Source organism: Mauremys mutica, chromosome 3 (assembly GCF_020497125.1).
Source record: "Mauremys mutica isolate MM-2020 ecotype Southern chromosome 3, ASM2049712v1, whole genome shotgun sequence".
NCBI classification, from domain to species: Eukaryota; Metazoa; Chordata; order Testudines; family Geoemydidae; genus Mauremys; species Mauremys mutica.
Genome location: NC_059074.1, coordinates 136822236 through 136835683, shown reverse-complemented (window position 1 = coordinate 136835683; position 13448 = coordinate 136822236). Strand labels below are relative to the sequence as shown.

Here is a 13448-nt window from a genome sequence, read left to right as displayed (position 1 = left end):
CATGCGGCCATGGTAAGCCACTGTCTTTCGGCTTCTGTAGTGATTTACCCCTCCCCCCCAACGCATGGCTAATACCACGCTAGCTCCCTGCTAATCAACAACCGTCCCCCCCCCCCCACCCACTGCGTGTCTGGTAGCTTGGGGAAGATCGCCAGTGACCAAACACAGAAAAGATCATCGGCATTTCACTCCTCCCCTCCCCCCGCTTCGCTACGTGCAGGAAAGTTTTTTTTTTTTAAGCTGATGCAGTCCACGAACCCAGTAGAAAAATGGCCACCCCCCTTACTTAAATTCCTGATTTTTAACCAGGTTATCCTGAACGATATCACTTTGCTGAGGATAACAGAACAAGATAAAGAGCGGATGCTTCTTGAATGCCAGCAGTCACCAGGACCATACGCTGCTATGCTTTGCCACGCAATGATACCTGATTACTTGCTACATGCATGGCGTGGTAAAGTGTCCTACCATGGTGGGCGGAACGAGGCTGCCTTGCCCAGAAACCTTCTGCAAAGGCTTCTGGAGTACCTACAGGAGCGCTTCATCGAGATGTCCCTGGAGGATTTCCTCTCAATCCCCGGACATGTTAACAAACTTTTCTAAGTAACTATACTGTCTGCGAATGCATCCCAAGTCCTCAGGGCAAATCCATCATTAAAAAAAGGCTTGCTTAAAAAACAATGTTTGCTATTTGCAAAGGTACACTCACCAGAGCTCCCTTCCATGGCGTCATTGTCTGGGATAGTGGCTTGTGAGGGCTGGGAGGACGGTAATTCCGTCAGGGTGATAAAAAGCTCCTGGCTGCTGGGGCTCACGGAGTGCTGTGTGCTCTCTGCTAGGTCTTCCTCCTCTTCTTCATCTTCATCTTCCCCGTCTGCATAATCCTCAGCCATGGCAGAGATTACAACCCCCACCTCGGAATCCACGATCAGGGGTGGGGTACTTGTGGCGCAGCCCCCTAAAATTGCATGCAGCTCAGCATAGAAGCGGCATGTTTTTCGACCTGCCCCGGACCTTCCGTTTGCTTCTTTGGTTTTCTGGTAGGCTTGTCTGAGCTCCTTAACTTTCACTCTGCACTGCACTGAGTCCCTGCTGTGGCCTTTATCCGTCATAGCCTTAGAAATTCTTTCAAATATTTTTTCATTTCGTCTTTTGGAACGCAGTTCTGTTAGCACTGAATCCTCTCCCCAGATAGCGATCAGATCCAGTACCTCCCGTGCAGTCCATGCTGGGGCTCTTTTACGATTCTCAGGAGACTGCATTGTTAACTGTGCTGATGAGCTGTGCGTGGTCACCTGTGCTGATGAGATCTCCACGCTGGGGAAGCAGGAAATGAATTTCAAAAGTTCGCGGGGCTTTTCCTGTCTACCTGGCCAGTGCATCCGAGTTCAGAATGCTGTCCAGAGCGGTCACTGGTGCACTGTGGGATACCGCCTGGAGGCCAATACCGTCGATCAGCGGCCACACTAACCCTAATCCGATATGGTAATACCGATACTAGCGTTACTCCTCTCGTTAGGGAGGAGTACAGAAACCGGTTTAAAGAGCCATTAAAATCGATATAAGGTGCCTCCTAGTGTGGACGGTTGTGGCGTTAAATCGGTTTTACGCTCCTAAAACCGATTTAAACGCCTAGTGTAGACCAGGCTTAAGAAGCCCTCTTGATTTCCTTTCCTTGTGTCTTTCTACAATCCAATGCTTACGTGTATATGCTGGTGCAGCAGACCTGCTTGTAGGCTCACTTGCACTGCTGTCCAGAGACAGATGGAGTTTGACTGATGCTATTTGTGGGCAGCAACGAGTCAAAACTTGTGCAGAAGGGCTCAATCAGAGGCTTTCTAGAAGATGGATGAGGGAAAGTTGGTAACGTCCAGGAATGCAGAGCATGCACGCACACATGTGCACATATGGATCCTTCCTGCCAATCTGATAGCTTCCTACTTATTTCAAACACATTCATCTCCTACAGGCCCAAATACCCTCTTTTCTCTCCCAGAACCTTTTATCACTTATCATTTGCATAGCACTGAACAAGCCTAACCACCCTTCTCTTTATAGTTATGAAACATAAACAGAGCTACGAACAAAAATTCTGAAATGGAGCTCCCATGCCATCCCGATCTCAACAACTGGGGAAGCTTATTGTGTAACAACAAGTATGTAGCATCACTTAAGTGGTGCTTTCCTGAGACACCTACAATACTCAGGCAGAATAGGAGGAGTTATGGATGGAGTCAAAGCCTCCAAAGGTTTGGGGAAATGCAACTTTGAATATCAAAATACATGGGCCATGGGAATGGATCTAAAAATACTACATAATTGATTTCTTACTGATGAGAAAATGAAAGTGCTCTGAAACATGTCCTTTCTGAAGTAGTCTAGAAATTTATTTTCAGTGACTTTGAAAGACAACTGAACTAAGATTCTTAGTAAAATAGTAGTCTTTGCTAAAATACTGCAGAACAGATTTCTCTCTCACACTGAAACAGAAATAATTCCAGTTAGAGGTTAGAATGTGCAATATGAACAGAGGCACGTGTAATGGTTTACATGGGGAGACATCTCCCAGGAAAGCACCAGAGGATGCTGTGCATCAGGAGGTGGAATCGCTCTTGGTACTGTTTGATGTGCATGGGGATTACTCTGTGCAGTCAATTGGAACGGTCAGATGCTTCCCAGCCCCAAGGTCCAATGCAGGTGTCTCTATTTCTAACAGTTTTAAAGCAACAGGCACCTGCCTTTCAGGATCTATTGCTCTGTAAAGTTCATTGTCTTGTTGAAGAAGGCATTGTCACTACACCGGTAGAATGTACATTTTCCACAATGATCTTAATCAAAACAAGCCCTTGCACATATAGGTAGCAAAGCACCCAGACTTGAAAGAGATATGAGTGAATGTCACAAGTGCAGGTGCTTTCCAGCCTCATCAGACTATACTCTAATGGCTTGCAGCGGAACCAGGAACGAAATACAATTGTGGCCACAACCCCAAGTAAGTTTGAATGCAACAGTAGGCACCCACAAGTACAAGATTAGAATATTGCATTCTGTACAATTAGATTGAGATTTTGAACCAGACAACATCATATTATTTGTTGGAATTTTTACATTATTACACAGTCTGTTCTGAATCTTACTCTTAGATTCATGGTGGTTGCAGTGGCATTTTAATTTGTATATCAAAGTGAGCCTTGAGGACAAAAATTGGGTGAAAGTCAGACACTACAGCCATCCATCATCTTGGCAGATGAAGGGAAACATGACAAAGTCAGACAGTCAGTCAATAGTGCTTGACAGTAGTGTGGGAAAAGAGCACTGTCATCTGTGAAGAGTGGATCCCAAATAACAAGCTGGGTCACATGCCTTTTGCACTGAAATAGTCTGATGTTGAACAAGCTGCCATCCAGCCTTTATTCAATTAGTATGCCAGATTGATTGTTTCCAAAAGCATACGTCATAGGTTTCACCCCCACTCTGGACTTTAGAGTACAGATATGAGGACCTGCATGTGAACCTCCTAAGCTTAATTACCAGCTTAGATCTGGTTTTGCTGCCACCATCCAGATGTTTGAGTTATCTGGAAAACACTGTCTTCCCCCACAAAAAACCTTCCCTTCTCTGGGTAGCCTTGAGAGACTCCTCCACCAATTCCCTGGTGAACACTGATCCAAACCCCTTGGATCTTAACACAAGGAAGATTTACTCCTTCCCCCTCCCTTTTTCCCCCCCACTAATCCCTGTTGAGTCCAGATCCAATCCCCTTGGATCTAAAAAACAGGGGAAAAAAATCAATCAGGTTCTTAAAAAGAAGGCTTTTAATTAAAGAAAAGAAAGGTAAAAGAAAAAAAAACCTCTGGGAGATAGCATACAAACTGATCTCACAGACAACAGATTTAAAGCACAGGATGTTCCCCTGGCCAAAACCTTAGTACACACACGAATACCCAAATTTGATTATTCCCCTAATTGCACAAAGACAAGTTACAAAAGAAAATAAACAAACCTATTTATTCTTTTCTAAAACTTACTACTCTGATAAGAGGCTGGTTCCTTGATCTTTTTTACTCTGGCTGAAACTGAAAACTGACTCTAAACAAAGGAAACTTCCCTCCTTCCTTTTGAAACGTCTTGTTCCCCCATTGGTTCCTCTGGTCAGGTGTCAGCTAGGCGAGGTGAACTTCTTAACCCTTTACAGGTAAAAGAGGCATTAACCCTTAACTATCTATCTGTTTATGACAGCATACTTAAGAAGAATAGAGAAGAAGATGCCAAAACTGATAGGTGCTAAGATGTAGCCTTGCTTCATGCTAGTATCAACTCTAAATTCAGATATGTTTCATTTTCATACTGGATAGTTGCCTTCATTCCCTCATGGAACACCTTAAATAGGGAGAGCACTTTTTGTGGACAGTCAATTTTCAACAGGTATAGGCCATTCCTGCTAACTCTGTCAAAGGCCTTTTGTAGGTCAATGAATGCTACATGGAAAGGTGCCTGTTGTTCACAGCATTTTTTTCGCAACAAGTGCATTGTGAAGGACATGTCAGTCATGGAGCATCTGGCTCCTGCACTGGCTCTCAGGATAAGCTATCTCAGCAAGGATTGAGTCTTTTCAGTAGGACTCTTGCAAGCACCTTGCTAGCCATGCTGAGCAGAGATATCCCTCAGTAGTTGTTGCAGTCTGCTCTGTCCCCTTTATTTTTGTATAAAGTGATTATGTTTGCTTCTTTCAGACCTTGGGGGTTTCTTCCCAGTAGGCACAGAGAAGCACCTGGATGTTGCTCACAGGCTATCTCCCTACCCTACCTTTAGGAGCTCTGGAGATATCTGATTGTTGCCTGCTCCTTTCCCCGGCGCAACCTCTTTGATAGCTTTCGCAACATCAGTGGCTCTTAAATTATTTATTATTTTGTGCCACATATGCATTGTGGGCCACAGTGGCTGGGTGGCAGGGCAGCAGCAGCCCGGACCCCAATCCTGGACCCCGGACTCCCGCCATGCAGGGACTGCCTACCCCAGATCCCCAAACCTGCAGGCCCATGCAGCAGCCCCGGATTCCTGACCCTGCCATGCTGGGCAGCAGGGCAGCCCACAGCCCACCATGCCAGGCAGTTGGGAACCCAGATGCCGCCACATGGGCCGGCCTTTAGCGCACAGCTGAACTGGGCCACAGCTGTGAGCTAATTGGGCGGCAGGTTGAGAACCGCTGCTCTACATCATTGAGAGTTGGTGTTTGGTCCAGCTCCTACATCGTTGGAAGCTGGAGAATGGCAACTAAGACAGTATCACAGATAAAGTCATCCTTTGAGTAGAGTTCTTAGTAATGCTCAGTCCATTGGTCAAGTTGTTCTTGCCTGTCAGTCAGGATGGTACCATCTTTTGTTTTCAGGTTTGCAGTCTTTTTACAAATTGGACCACATGCATCTTTGATTCCATCATAGGTACCATGAAGTTGCCGTCTTTCAAAGCAGGTCTGAATCTTTTTTGCATCGGTCTTGCCAATAGTTCTGGGCACATTCTCTGGTGGCTTTCTGGACCGCAGCTGTAGCCTCTTTGAACTTAAGACTTCTGGACTTATTTGGTTGTTGAAGCAAAGTTAGGAGAGCTTGCCTTTTCTTTCCTATGAGTGGGAGCAGCAGATGTTCTGATGCTGCAAACCAGTCATTTTTTCTTTGTTGTTCCAGAGACATCCTTGGCAGCAACCAATGCCTTATTCTTGAAATTTCCCCACAAGGTGTCAGAATCAGGGGAATCAAGTTGATTCTTTTCAGACACAAGCTCGAGCGCACATTGAAACTTTGCACATATGTCAGAGTCCTTCATGTTAGTGATGCTGAGTTGAGATTTGCCTTTTGACATCACATGATGGATCCTTTTATGATGTAATTGGAGCTTGGCCCTGACAAGGGCATGGCCAGTGTTGCAACTGGCGCTATGCATTGATCAAATGTTTCTGTGACAGATCAAAATGGGGTCAAGTTGATGCCAGCGTCCTGAGCGGGGGTGCCTCCATGTGACCTTGCTGCCAGCAAAATAGGCATTCGAGTCTATCAGCTTACAAGAGGCGCAAAGCTCAAGGACACACTGGTCATTTTTGTTGATGCTACCTGTGCTGTGTTAGCCAATGATGTGTCCCCAATGTTTGCAGTGCTTACCCACATGGGCACTGAAATCACCTAGTCTGTCCCTTGGGGGACATTCTTGATGATTTGTTCCAGTTGAAAATAGAACTCACTTTTTTGCTGTTTGGGGTAGTCAAGTGTTGGCATGTAGATGGACGGAAGAGTCAGGGTTCCAGAGTCCATATTCACATCCAGCCACATGATCCTCTCATTGATAAATACCAGAGGGGTAAATGGACTTCTTGACAGCAAACTGACACAGTATATCCTTGATTCATTTTCAGGTTTCCCAGACCAGCAGAAGTGGTAGTTTACTTCATATAGTAATCCAATTTCAAAAGACTCATTTTTCTGAGGGCTGCAATATTGACTTCCAGTAGTTCTCTGTCAATTATGGCTGTTTTCCAAAGTTTCAGTTTAAGGCTGGTTAACATAGTGCAAACATTCCAACAAGCAATGATTAGTTTAGAGCCAGGAAAGAAGTTGGAAGGAAGCTTCTTTTAGCCCATCTTTTCTAGGACTTTCCATGAATTGGGGTTAGCAGGCCACCCCTACATAGGGCTGCTTGGACATTTGAGCCACTGCCGAGTGCCTGGGTCCTTCCCCACCAGGCCGAGCAACCATCGAGCACAGACCTTTGATGTGTATGCCTAGGCAAAATAAAGAAGGAAGGGGTTGCCATAGGGCTTCCACCTTCTCTCTTGGCAGGGACTATAGAACTCCAATGGCAAGGTGAAGATCAAGACAACTGGTACAGGCCTGCTGCAGCTTCTAGCTGGAACACCACTCTGAGCTGAAGGAAGCATCTGCCTTATCGCGTCTGCAACTGCACCTTTTCTAAATGGCTGTGGTCCCAGTAGTGTGGGTACCGTTGACCAACAGGATTCTGGCTCATCCGTTTTTCTGGGGACATTTCCTTCACCCAGGGGGTTTCACTACCCTCCCCTTGTGCACCATTGGGGCTTGCCAAGGGGAGACAGGTTTATTGATTGGCACTTGTCACTCACCGTTGAGTCACTGGCTGCACCATCTATGCATCCAGTGGTGAATCCTGGAGGAACCAGGCAGAGATCAATGTGAAAGTCAGACACACTAAACAAGAAAATCATGAAGAACCTTGGCACAGCAAAAAAAGCAAAATGCAGAGAAATGCCTTCAGACAGTCACAGCAGCAATAATATTTCCCTTTAAAATATCTATACAAATGAGACCGCAACTTGAAAGCTGAAACAAACATGTTTTCTTGTCAGACAAAGTTTTTGCTGCATGGGGATAAGTGATTAGAAATTCTCTTCTGTCCCCAACCTTATCCCATATGTCTGTCACATCTACTGAGCTGCATGGCTCTGATGCTGAGCTACTGGTATTAAAAAGGCCAATGGCTCCAGTTTTCAATACTGGCTGCTAGTGAGCTTACAAATAAATGGCCTTTAATTGACCCACCGAAGCACTGCTTGTAGGATAATCAATATTACTACACCACTTTCCCCACCCTTTAAAATAAGGCAATTGCTGAGGGTAGTAGTGTACCACGCCAGCCGCCACTTATGAATTAACTCATCCAAAAATGAATGAGCAGAGAACTGTTTCAAGGCTGGTGACATTAAAATGTAAAACACAGTTCACCACTCTTTTCATTATGTCCTATCTATTTAAAAATCTCTTAACAAAACAATTAGAGTAATTCAGTAAAATCTAAACCAACAAAGAAAGATGCTTTGGTTTAAATATAATGCTGTGTGTGGTCACAACTTTATCCCTGTGTAGTTATTATTCAAGATAGTTATCTTGTACTACGCACAAAGGAATGTAACTTTATAACTATGTTTTATACAAAATAATAATATTAATTGTGTTCCTAATACATCCTTAACAAAACAATGAATTGTAACGTTTTATCTTAAAGTGTTTTAATCAGGGCACAAAAAGATAGCCAGGATCTTTTCCTGGTACAAAAGTAGTTGCTCTCCTTCAGAGCACATTAATATAAATTTTATTACTATTAAATAGTAAATGAAGAGATTTACATGCTTGTCATTCAGACACAATTTGGTGGTGCTCTCTGTGAGTTCTTGCCATATCTCCTGTAAATATACATCTCTTCATACACTCCAAAGTTTTCTGGTTTGTTTGTTTGATTTGAGAGATTCCGCTTAATCAGGGACAGTCAACGCCTATCATTTTACAAACGTCTCAAACTATTTTGGAGTTTTGCAAAACTAGTTTGATTCATGAGCCATTTTGTTTGAAATCTTAAACCAGGTTATTTGTTTTCCAAAGACTGAGTCAGATTTAAGAACAAAACAATTTTTTCTTTTTAGCCAAAGGGAAGCCTGTCTTGTATTAGAAATAAAACACTGCTCTCCAAAACTAAGCTCGTAACAAGAAATGCCTTACATATTTTATTAAATGGCATTTCTTTTTTTTAAATTAGAATTTCTCTCTTCTCTCTCCCCTCCATTTTTCAAAGGCTATTTGTTTTTCACTCTTGGTTACTCAGTACTAAGTGTATTTTTTTTAACTGGAAAATTAAGCATGTCAATGCATAAATCACAGAAAGGCAAGATCTGAAAGACAATAAATCCAGAACACCTTTATAATCATAAAAAACAGAAGGACAGTCCTACATTAAGCCTAGTTCTCTATTGTAAACAATAACTAAGAAACATAAATATAAAATAAGGATCTGTCTTATGTCTTAGGCATTTTTACAGTGTCTACTACTACAGTACCTAAGCACTATCACAGCATTGAACACAGAAGTTCAGCAATACAGAAATAAACCATGATCATATGAAGAATAAAAATATCATCTTAAATTTGGAAATTATGAACCAAAACAAATGAATGCCTAGTAGTAAATAAACTACAGCACTGATTCAGTTATAATGTGCTCTGTTTTTCCCCTCTTGTCAACATATAATTTAGATTCCATTATGTTCACGTAGATTTAAAAGTAGTAAAATAAATTTACCTAGTGCCAATCCTCACTTTCTCTAGGAGGGTTTTCAGCTTTTGAAAAAAAATCTCAACTCCGGTGATTTTATCCAGAGGAAAGTAGATGTGAATAGGGGAAAGAAAGAGAGGAACAAAGTTTTTGTCTTAAATGGAGTGGATAGTATCACTTTGGTTTTAGCCAAAAACACTCTCAGAAAATTTCCTCTGTAACTACTCTTCATTGAAGGTGATGCTGACAAGTTTGTTGCCTATACTGACAGTTTAGTCATGCAACTTACCAATCACTGGAGAAGAGACAAAAGAGTTGAGGAGCTCATGTCTTTTTCTGAAGAAGCCATTGCAGCTGCCAAAAGTTACCAATAAACAGCAGAAAACAAAACTTAGATGTTGGAAAAGAAGGTCTTGAAAAGGGTGGATGAAGCAAAAAAAGGCAAAATCATCAGGATTCTAGAGGCAGTTGTCTCCTTTGAAGCCTGGCTTCTACAGGTGGGAGATCTAGAAGGTAAAAAGAAACATTTAAATTTGATTAATTATCTGGATCTTCATTCCAAGGTTTTCCAATAAAAATCAACATACACCAATTAATATCTACCTCTGTAACTGCTATGATCACAGTTAAAATGTAAATATTCCCTCACAGTTACCATGCTGTGGTATCTGAGATACTACAGTATTTCACTAGTCTATGTAGAGAAAGATTCAATGACTCCTCAGATACCAGGGTATATGGGAACTGTAATTATATTATATTTTTCCAGGCAAAACAATTTTTTATAATGGATTTTGTTTTGTCAAAACTTTCTTGTGGATGTAACTGTAACATTTGCAATTTTAATCCTATCTTCAAGCATTTTTGCTGAAGTTTATTTTTGTACATCCAGCGAAACTGAAGATTTTCCTGCCCAACGACCTGAAAGTATTTGATTCCCCAAAAGATGCTAAAGTTCTCCTTACTAAATCCAAGTATAGCTCACTGAGGTCAGATACCTGAAAACTATCTAATCATAAATACGATGTTTACCCATAACAATTTTCAGTGCATTATTTCCCTAGTTGCTTGATTTTCTTCATTAGGCAATATATGTGTGGGTGTATTCTCCTGCAAATTGTCAAATGTAATAGGATTTCAAGTTGCAGATTGTAAGTACTATTTGTTATCTCCCTTTCATTTTCCATTATTTCCTGGCTGTCTAATCTTAAAAGACTACGGTCAAAGTTTTCAGAAGGGCTCACTCAGAATCAGGAGGTTGATTTTCAGGAAAGAGCCCAGCTTCCACTTAAGCATCAGAATAAGTGGCCAGATTTCAGGCTAACTCAGCATGTTGGTTGCTGAATACTTTTGAAAATCTGACCCAAAATGAACATCCAAAGACAGAAAAATTATGTGGTTTTATTCAACAGCTTATAAACAACTGTAGTGTTGCATCTCAGTGATGGCTGTATTTCAGTAATGCATGAAATTATTTTTCTGTGGGTGTATATAATTTGATATAGTTTGTGAAGAGATTTCTGATCCTTTAGTAGGAAAAGATGCCAGATGTAAATTATTGCGGAGAAGAGGGAAATGGAGGAAGGATTGGTCCTCCTAAATTCACCCAAAGAAAGGATCTTTTGAATGAATGGATGTTGTATCTCTTCAGCGTGTAGGGTCAGCTGCCTCCATGGTACAATCAAAACGCACCCTCATACTCCACAGAGACCTTCCACGGGTTTGGTGCTCCATATGTAGGGTAAGATGGGCAAGTCAGGGGAATGTTCTTCATTCCACCTCAATCTGGCACACAGCAGAAACTCACCTAAAAGTTAATACAGCCTCCATACTTTTGTAGTGAAATGCCTCTACAGAGTGGAACCCATCTATAGGAAAGGTCATAGAGGCAGATGCCACTGGGAACACCTCTTCATGGCAAGAGCTACAAGGAGCCTAGAACTCTTGTGGTGCTCAAGTGTTTAATTAATGCTTTATGTATGCATCTTGATAGCTCTTTGAATTAATATACTAGAGATTGCATACAGTGTTGGGGTGAAGGATGGGAGATTGGTAATGGACATCCATGTAATAGTTAAATGCCAGGTAATTTCCTCATTAAATGAAGGTACAGAATTTGTCAACTATTCCCTCTATTGGCATTTGCCTGGAATGAGACAAACCACCACTACCATGAAAGGCTGAAACCTTGCGATTTCAATGGCTCAGTACTTATAACATATTTACAAAGGAATTCTGCTAGATCATTGACCACTGACAAACCTGGAAGAAAATGAATCAATACTGTTCAACGTAATCCCTCGTAAAATTTCACAGTGACTCACCAGTCACAAATAGCTTCCTGCTCATTTGGAAAAATAAGAGATGGCGGGAGAGGGCTGAATGAATGAACAAAATGGTCAATATACTTCTTTTCTCTGAATTGTTGGCTCTGAAGAGGATACAGAAGGGCTAAAGGTGGAGAGGACAGGAGCTCTTTGGTTGTGTGCAGTGAACATTACATATAGAAAAGAGTAAAGAGGAGAATGTGGGAGCTTGTAGAGAAAAAGTACAGGGAAGATGATGAGATCCTGATCCAGAGCAGTAATAGACTTATTTTACGGGCATATTTTCAGCGAGGTGGCCTACCTTTAGCAGGTACAAGCTGTGTCTGGAACACTGTGACCCCAAGAGCATCCAAGTACCAGAGGGCAAGGGGCTCCCTGGTATATAACAATGAGTCTCAGCTGGCCTGACCAGCTCAGTGCACCCCAACTCACTGTTGTCGTAATCTGTATCTAAAAGGGATCACGTAAGGTATCTTATGTGAACTGGTAACATGCTGATTGTTAATGTTACTTTGTGGTGTACATATGGTGTACTGGAAATATGTTCTGAAAATGTGTTCAGCAGATAGGATCAAGGCACCCCACCATAGACAAAGGAATGTGGTTCCACTTGCTTGAATGCATCTCCATTGGAAATTGAGCAAGGAAAGACAATGGAAGTACATTTACATAAAGGTAAACACAGCCATCAAACTAGCCAGTGAGAGTGAGAGAGATAGCCACTTAGCTATCAGGACAGGGGAAGGAGACTGCAAAAATTAACAGGGCATCAGCTGCCTGGTGAATACAGCAAGCTGAGGCCATAGGGCAGCTTCCTGACATTGAAAACAAAGATAAACTTTGAGGATATAAGCAAAGAGAAAGCCCTTTTGGTATCCTTCATCTGAGAAGACAAAGCTTTGGACTTTGTGTTGGATCGTGGCTAAGGACTGACCAGCCATGCTGGAAGAAAAACTGGGGTGAGAAAACTACTCTGAACAAAATCTCTAGTTTGTTAAGTTAGGATTTAGTTTGAGAAGTGTATCTTTACTTGTGTGTGTTTGTAATCATTGCTAGCACTACTCCTTTTACTTGGTATCACTTAAATATCCGTTCTTTGTTAATAAATTGTATCTTGTTTTATTACACAACCACCTCAGTGAAGTATTTCAAACTGAAGAGTAAAAAAAAATAAACCTAACAGGCTGATGCTGTGTACTGTCTCTTTAAGGAAACAGCAAACTTGATAAGGTTTTGAGAGTGATACAGTGAGAGAGGTTGAGCACTGCAGGGGAGATGAACTTCGGGAGACTTGGGACTAGAGGAGCTGTTGGTGTCACACTGCAAGGAGTAAGCAGGCTGGTGGAAGCCAGGGTGATGTCATGGCTCTGAGCCAAAGCTGAGCAGCATAGAAGCACCCAAGTTTACAGGACAGGTAGTGACACAACCCCTTACTGGTTTGGTTGAACCTCCAAAGCATCACAAACATTTGTACCTGCATTTAGTGGCAACAGTTCAGTTTTACCCTGAAATGTGATTACCTGACCAGTTTGGACAATTAGCAGTACAATTAATTAGATTTGCACCCACAATTTGGGAGGTAGTGCTTCAGCCCAGCTGAAACTTTAGTCCTTAGGTACTTGTCATCTCCTATTCTGCATTCAGAAATCAACTCTTCTGTTGTAATAGCCGAGACAGTATAATTAAAAAAATCAAAATATAAACCAAATAATTGATTTTATTTTGAAGTTGTTGAATAAAGCAACAAGAAGCAAAAACAGTCTAGATAAACATGCCCCAAAACATGTCCTGGAACAATAATAAAATTGAGGGATGTATCTCTTTCATCTGCATTCCTTTTTTTTTCTTTTCTTTTTGCGTGTTTGTTAAATAGCTGCAATCTAGTTTGACTAGGAATGTTAAACTTTCATGCCACCATCCCAATCCTGCAAACACTTATGCACATAAGTAATTCCACTGACTTCTGTAGGGCTGCTCATGCGTTTAAAGCTAAGCATGCATGTAGGTCTGAGAATGTAATGCTTTCTACTGTAAAACCGCATATTAATTTGA

At 41.9% G+C, this 13448-nt stretch overlaps 1 protein-coding gene across 2 annotated transcripts in view; it reads right to left on the bottom strand.

Moving 5' to 3' along the window:
- The window catches only part of CHRM3 (cholinergic receptor muscarinic 3), a 340041-nt gene extending 330559 nt beyond the window's left edge, over positions 1 to 9482 (bottom strand). For both annotated transcript variants that reach the window (XM_045011685.1, XM_045011691.1), the window contains exon 1: positions 9359 to 9482. The gene's annotated coding sequence lies outside the window, so the exon portion shown is untranslated. The remainder of the gene's footprint in view (positions 1 to 9358) is intronic.
- Between the last annotated feature and the right edge of the window lie 3966 nt (positions 9483 to 13448).